The sequence below is a fragment of the Sebastes umbrosus genome, chromosome 16 (assembly GCF_015220745.1).
Source record: "Sebastes umbrosus isolate fSebUmb1 chromosome 16, fSebUmb1.pri, whole genome shotgun sequence".
Taxonomy (NCBI): domain Eukaryota; kingdom Metazoa; phylum Chordata; class Actinopteri; order Perciformes; family Sebastidae; genus Sebastes; species Sebastes umbrosus.
Genome location: NC_051284.1, coordinates 31224204 through 31232653, shown reverse-complemented (window position 1 = coordinate 31232653; position 8450 = coordinate 31224204).

Sequence of the window (8450 nt, the reverse complement as noted above, 5' to 3'; positions counted from 1 at the left end):
TAGCTTCATCAGCCGGGAGACAAATTACCTGCCTCGGTGTCGCAGCCTTCTGGAGGCTTCAGGGTTCACGCAGAAACCTTGTATGTCCACCTGAGAATAACGAGACGGAATAATATGAAACTTTACACATCAGTGGTGGAAGATCAGAAGATATCTATCAGAAGGTTCATCCAACAGCAAGAAAGAGGGTGAGGTAATAATAATAAGTGCATGACATGAAATAATACATAAAAACTAAAACTCAAAATATAAAAACTAAAAATACATAAAAACTGAAATATAAAATACTTAAAAACTAAAATATAAATACAGAAAATACATAAAAACTAAAACTAAATACATAAAAACTAAGATATAAAAACTAAAGGTACATAAATACAAAAAATATATAAAATAAAAATAATACATAGAAAATAAAAATTTAAAAACAAAAAAATGCATAAAAACTAAAACTAAATATATAAAAATAATAAATAAAACTAAAAATATAAAAACAAAAAAAATACATAAAACCTCAAACTAAAATTATAAAAAATATAAAAACAAAACAAAAAATATAAGAATGAAAAAATGCATAAAAACTAAAACAAAAAATATAAAAACTAAATGTAATTGAAAAGTCAAAACTGAAATAAAATAAAAACTAATTAAAACTTTTATAAACTATAATATCCTTGGTCCTCTCAGCTCCGTACTGAACACATGAAGTTAATATCTACTCGTCTCACTCTCAGGAAGACAGAGAATAAATACATAAACTAAAACAGTTTTTATTTGTAGGTATCGACCGTATAGACAGTTCAGTTTTAGTATTCTTTATTTCTTTAATAAATATTGAGGTGTCATTTATGCTCTTTGGTTGCTATCTGGACATACGAGGTTTCTTCACTTCTTCCTCACCTCCCTCGGTGACCTCTGACCTTTCCTCTCGCCACTTTATTAAGAAGCTGTCACGTTGTCGTCCGTGACGACCGCCACGCCATCAACAGTCCGTTATTACCCAGCAGCCCCGGAGTCGTTCCAGTTAACATGTTCAGATCCACATGTGGACATCTGGGACGGAGACGGGGACACGTGTTGACATTAACGGGTTGACAGGTCATGTTCAGATCCACATGTGGACGTATGGGACGGAGACGGGGACACGTGTTGACGTTAACGGGTTGACAGGTCATGTTCAGATCCACATGTGGACGTATGGGACGGAGACGGGGACACGTGTTGACGTTAACGGGTTGACAGGTCATGTTCAGATCCACATGTGGACGTATGGGACGGAGACGGGGACACGTGTTGACGTTAACGGGTTGACAGGTCATGTTCAGATCCACATGTGGACGTATGGGACGGAGACGGGGACACGTGTTGACGTTAACGGGTTGACAGGTCATGTTCAGATCCACATGTGGACGTATGGGACGGAGACGGGGACACGTGTTGACGTTAACGGGTTGACAGGTCATGTTCAGATCCACATGTGGACGTATGGGACGAAGGAGGGGACACGTTGACGTTAACGGGTTGACAGGTCATGTTCAGACGCTGTGACATGTGAAGACAGACAGAGACAAAGATCCAGAGGACATCAGGGAGGACAAGATGGACGGCAGTATGTGGACACTCTGACATGAATAGATAGACGGATTGATAGATAGATAGATAGATAGATGGGTGGAAGAAGAGATGGATAGATGGGTGGATAGATAGATAGATAGATAGATAGATAGATGGATGGATAGATAGATAGATAGATAGATAGATAGATAGATAGATGGATAGATAGATAGATAGATGGATGAACAGATAGATGGATGGATGAATGGATGAAGACATGGATGGATCGATGGATGAACAGATAGATAGATAGATGGGTAGATGGATGGATGAACAGATAGATGGATGGATGGGTAGATAGATGGATAGATGGATGAGGAGATGGATAGATGGATGGATGAAGAGATGGATGGATGGATGAACAGATAGATGGATGGGTGGAGAGATGATAGATGGATGGATGAAGAGATGGATAGATGGATGGATAGATAGATGGATGGATGAAGAGACAGATAGATGGGTAGATAGATAGATGGATGGATGAAGAGATGGATGGATAGATAGATGGGTGGATGAACAGATAGATAGATAGATGGATGGATGAAGAGATGGATGGATGGATAGATGGGTGGATGAAGAGATGGATGGATAGATAGATGGGTGGATGAACAGATAGATAGATAGATGGGTGGATGAAGAGATGGATGGATAGATAGATGGGTGGATGAAGAGATGGATGGATAGATAGATGGGTGGATGAAGAGATGGATGGATAGATAGATGGGTGGATGAAGAGATGGATGGATAGATAGATGGGTGGATGAACAGATAGATAGATAGATAGATAGATAGATGGATGGATGAAGAGATGGATGGATGGATAGATGGGTGGATGAAGAGATGGATGGATGGATAGATGGATGGATGAAGAGATGGATGGATGGATAGATGGGTGGATGAAGAGATGGATGGATAGATAGATGGGTGGATGAACAGATAGATAGATAGATAGATAGATGGATGGATGAAGAGATGGATGGATGGATAGATGGGTGGATGAAGAGATGGATGGATGGATAGATGGATGGATGAAGAGATGGATGGATGGATAGATGGGTGGATGAAGAGATGGATGGATGGATAGATGGGTGGATGAAGAGATGGATGGATAGATAGATGGGTGGATGAACAGATAGATAGATAGATGGATGGATGAAGAGATGGATGGATGGATAGATGGGTGGATGAAGAGATGGATGGATAGATAGATGGGTGGATGCAGCTTGACTTGCCACTGCGCCCTGCTCTGAACCCTCCTTTGTCCTAAATTAGGGAGGGAATGAAAGGAGTGAAAGCGAGCGAGTGGCTGCTCTGTGCTGCTGCTGCTTGTTGTGCGGTTTAATTTCCCCCAGCGCCGGTGCTTCAGCCGAAATCTAATTTGAGTGAAAAATGGCAATCCAGCTGTTCGGTTGACAGAGCCCAACCAAAACATGGTTTTCTTTCAGCGCAAAAACATGCGGCGGCCATCTTCATCTGCACATCAATGGCTGCTGAGCGGAGGCTGAGCGCCGCGCAGGGTAGTAATTACAACGCTTTAGCATGCGTGCACGTGTGTGTGTGTGTGTGTTGTAGTTTGAGTGTGTGTGTGTTGCGGTGGAGGTAATTTGCAGCGCTGCTCCTCCTCTCTATGACGAGGCAACGAACACACAGAGAATGAAGGTATTGAGGCTGCAGTGATTGCGATGAGAGGGAGTGGAAATTATTTGCTCTCTCTCTCTGCCATCGTTTGCTTTGTGTCGTCAGGCAGGATGAGATGAACTGGGAGTTAAATACCCCCCCACCTCCTCCTCCCACCACCTCCTCCCCAAATCTATTATGCAAACAGAAGTGGTTAATTGTCCACATATTTGCATGCAGCGGGTAAATGAATTATACAAGGACTCCGTCGCTTAGCAACTGCCCAGGGTGAGAGAGAGAGGGGGGGGGGTTGTGATTGGGAGGTCTGGGATGACATGGAGGTGTCACGGAAGACAAAAGGTGTGATATCTTTTAGCAGAAGAGAAGAAGAAGATTCACAGCTTCCCAAAAATGTCCGTTAGAGCAGAAAAATGACACCTGATCTGAGAGAAAGTGAAGCAACAGAGAGGAAAAACAAACAGGAAGTAAACAACAACAACAAAAACAGTGTGTTGAGGTTCATTCTTCACCTCTGTTACGTTACCATGGTACTGCCAGCCGCCGGTACATCCGTTGATCCTAGAGTAGTGTTGGCATTACCACGGATTTGCACTTGGCGGCCCCACGTTACCTCAGTCTTGGAAAAGGAGATATGAGTTGGTTGCAATTTGCAACCACATAACGTTTCCTCGTACAACGGTTCGTGTGATATCTTGCAAAAAAATGATTCCTTATTTTACGTGCGTTGTTCTACAAATGTCCAGCATCAATTTCCGCTCCAGTCTTTTCAAATAAACTTCCGTCTTCTTAGGAAACTACTCAGTTAGGTTTAGGAAAAGATTGACTTGGTTAGGTTTAGGCAAGAAAACTACTTAGGTAGGGTTAGGAAAAGATTGTGGTTAAATTATGCCAAACCGGAGGTTCCGCGACAAAAACTACCTAGTTAGGTTTAAGAAAAGATCGCGGTTTGGGTTAAAATAACACTGGAAATGGCGCAAATTAAGTACGGAAGTTACGTGACAAAAACTACTTGGTTAGGTTTAGGAAAAGATCGTGGTTAAATTACGCCAAAACCGGAAGTGATGTAACTTAAGCACAGAATTTATGTGACAGAAACTACCTAGTTAGGTTTAAGAAAAGATCGCAGTTTTTAGTTAAAATAACACTGGAAGTGGTGCAAATTAAATTAGGAAGTTACGTGACAAAAACTAGTTAGTTAGCTTTAGGAAAAGATCGTGGTTAAGTTCCGCCAAACCAGAAGTGGCGTAACATAAGTAGATCAGAGGGGTACTCAGTTGGTTGCAATCTGCAATCACACAACGTATCCTCGTACAGCGGTTCGTACGATATCTTACGAAAAGTTATTCCTCATTTTTTCGTGCGTTTTCGTCAATTTTCGATCCACTCTTTTCAAAATAAACTTCCGTCTTCACAGGAAACAACTTATTTAGGTTTAGGCAAGAAAACTACTTTGGTAGGTTTAGGAAAAGGTTGTGGTTAAGTTATGCCAAACCGGAAGTGGCGTAACATAAGTACGGAAGTTCCGTGACAAAAACGACTTATTTACTAAGTAGGCTTGTGAGCTTTGGCTTCACATCGCAGATGATTTACTCGTACAGTAGGAGCTGGAAGTAAACAACAACATTTCTAAAATATTACAGTGTACGTGTCCAGCTTTATGCACCAAAACACCACGGCAGGTTCCTTGTATGTGAACTGTAAACCTGATTCTGATTCTCCTGTAAAGTTACGTTTACCTGAATCTGCTGGTTCAACTCCGTCCACGTTATGAGAGAAATATAAAACAATATAAAATAATATAAAATGCAGACAAACAGCTGACGTGTCTCCGTCTCGTCACGTCTCTTCGTGTGTTTGCAGATGAGCGGCTCAAACTGTGTCTCTGCAGGTCTGCCAGGTTTATGAGCCTCATCACCGTTAACGCCGTCAGTCTCCTCCCGCCTCTAATTGGCTCTGCACCCCAATTAGCTCCGGCTGTTAGCACCTGCAGCTCCCCGAGTTTAAGACCCGACAATTAATCATTATTAGAGGGGGGGGGGGGAGCGACGCCAGGCATTGTGGGACTTTAGTTTGAGGTGTAAAATCTTTTTGTCATTGTCGGGAGCGTTTCAGGTGTCAAACAGTGTTGAAATGTGAGTCATTTAGCAGTGTGAAATATGAATTATGGAGAAAGAGTTGTAATCATTTGGCTGGTGACAAAAAGGCACTTAGTGATGAATGTGACAGAGAACCAGCGGCTGTGTGAACGTCTGACTGTTCTTATACACGCGTTATTAAAGTCATATCTCCTGACTGATTAACCCGACGACGAGGAGTTAAAAACACCGATCTTCTGATGAGTCTCCATCATTTTAAGTTGTGATTCATTCCAATAATAATTCCCAGAGTGCACTGCAGGTGTCAGGTGAAGGTAATCATATGTTCCAGTGTAGTTTAGTTTGGGTTTTGGCCATCACCGTGTTGATTTCTGGCCGTCACCATGTTGGTTTTTGGCCATCGCCATCTTGATTTTTGGCCGTCTCCATGTTGGTTTTTGGCCGTCTCCATCTTGGTTTTTGGCCGTCGCCGTGTTGGTTTTTGGCCGTCTCCATGTTGGTTTTTGGTCGTCACCATCTTGTTTTAAGGCCCTCCCAATGTTAGTTTTTGGCCGTCACCATGTTGGTTTTTGGCCGTCACCATGTTGGTTTTTGGCCGTCCCAATGTTGGTTTTTGGACGTCGCCATGTTGGTTTTTGGTCGTCAGCATCTTGGTTTAAGGTCGTCCCAATGTTGGTTTTTGGCTGTCACCATGTTGGTTTTTGGACGTCACCATCTTGGTTTTGGCCGTCTCCATCTTGGGATTTGGCTGTCTCCATGTTGGTTTTTGGCCGTCGCCATCTTGGTTTTTGGCTGTCTCCATGTTGGTTTTTGGTCGTAACCATCTTGGTTTTTGGCCGTCTCCATGTTGGTTTTTGGTCGTCACCATCTTGGTTTTTGGCCGTCTCCATGTTGGTTTTTGGTTGTCAACATCTTGGTTTAAGGCCGTCCCAATGTTGGTTTTAGATGTCACCATCTTGGTTTTTGGCCGTCTACATGTTGGTTTTTGTCCGTCTCCATGTTGGGTTTTGGCCGTCACCATCTGGTTTTTGTCCGTCTCCATGTTGGTTTTTGGCCGTCACCATGTTGGTTTTTGGCCGTCACCATGTTGGTTTTTGGCTGTCACCATCTGTTTTTTGGCCGTCACCATGTTGGTTTTTGGCCGTCACCATGTTGGTTTTTGGCCGTCACCATGTTAGTTTTTGGACATCACCATGTTGGTTTTTGGCCGTCACCATGTTGGTTTTTGGACATCACCATGTTGGTTTTGGCCGTCACCATGTTGGTTTTTGGACATCACCGTGTTGTTTTTTTGCCGTCACCATCTTGGTTTTTGGTCATCGCCATCTTGGTGTCTTGATTACGCTTTTGAGCCTTTTCACGTGTCATTTGTACGCCACACACAAGTCCGCAGAAAAACACTTAGTTAAGGTAAGGGAAAACGTCATGGTTGGGCTTAAAATAAGTAAGTAAACTAAGTAAAACATGTACGGAAACAACTACTGAAAACACGTCACAAACGTCAATAAAAAAACGTGATAAACGTCACAAACGTAACTTAGAAAACAAAACACTGGTCAATAACGGTCTCCCGGTTAACAGTTCAGGGTTTGTTGCACCCATCCACCGCCCACCATAAGTGATCTTTCAAATAAATGTAGTGCAGTAAAAAGTACAACATTTACATTCTCTAGTAGTAGAAGTATTCAGATAAAGTAAATAATGTGCCTGTTAGCTGGTTTAAGGGCCGACATTTATAAAAATTATACAAAGAAGTTAATGATTCAGTCTGAATATTAAGATCCACAGTTACTGTATGTTTATCACTTAGAATAAAAAAGAAATCTGTCTTTCTGGATGATTGAATGAATAAAGTTACATATCTGATATTGTCATCATAAATACAAATATCATATAATTTAATCAATGATTTTGAGAAATATGTTCCTTAAATAAACATTTTATCAGACAGAAACCAGATCAAAATAACATTATGTCTCTTTTTTGTGCTTCTAAATAACTTTATTAAATGTATTCATCGTCTCAGCTGCTGATTGTTTTTCACCTGATTGTGACTGATTGGAAACACCTTCGTCCTCTCATCATCCTCCCCCTGATTGGCCGATTCACCTGCAGTCTGTTTTAACTCTCTAGAGACACAATCTGTAAGTTTTACTGACACTCATCATGAAGTGAAACATTCACATATTTTCACACTTTATGTGACATTAAATAATCTGTTTATTGGACTGCAGAGCCTCTTTTAGCCTCCATATAAAGAGACTACTGAAACACCTGATGCCTCCTCCAGGTAAGACTTCCCTGTTAATATTAACATGTTTCATCACCACTTCACTCGCGTTCATCTCATCTACCTAACTGTCTCTTAATTATTTTTTGTGTTTATTCTTTCAACGTAAATCTATTTAACTTTTTTACACATATATTTAATATTCTTTGTGTATATCTCTAAATTGCTCTTGTTGTTTGTTTTACTGCAATGTTTTACTGCATTGTACTTGTATGATGATGTATGTGACAAATAAAAACTGTCTTCTCAAATTTCCGTACAATGTCCAGAGAATCAGGTGTCCTGAGTCGCCGTATGTAGCACACAACAGGAGATTGTTCGTGTTTTTGTTCATCTTGGTTGTTGCCCATCGCCATCTTGGTTGTTGCCCGTCGCCATCTTGGTTGTTGCCCGTCGCCATCTTGGTTGTTGCCCGTCGCCATCTTGGTTGTTTCTCATCGCCATTTTGGTTGTTGCCCGTCGCCATCTTGGTTGCTGCCTGTCGCCATCTTGGTTGTTTCTCATCGCCATCTTGGTTGTTGCCCGTCGCCATTTTGGTTGTTGCCCGTCGCCATTTTGGTTGTTGCCCGTCGCCATCTTGGTTGTTGCCCGTCGCCATCTTGGTTGCTGCCCATCACCATTTTGGTTGTTGCCCGTCGCCATCTTGGTTGCTGCCCGTCGCCATCTTGGTTGTTTCTCATCGCCATTTTGGTTGTTGCCCGTCGCCATCTTGGTTGCTGCCCGTCGCCATCTTGGTTGTTTCTCATCGCCATCTTGGTTGTTGCCCGTCGCCATCTTGGTTGCTGCCCGTCGCCATCTTGGTTGTTTTTCAT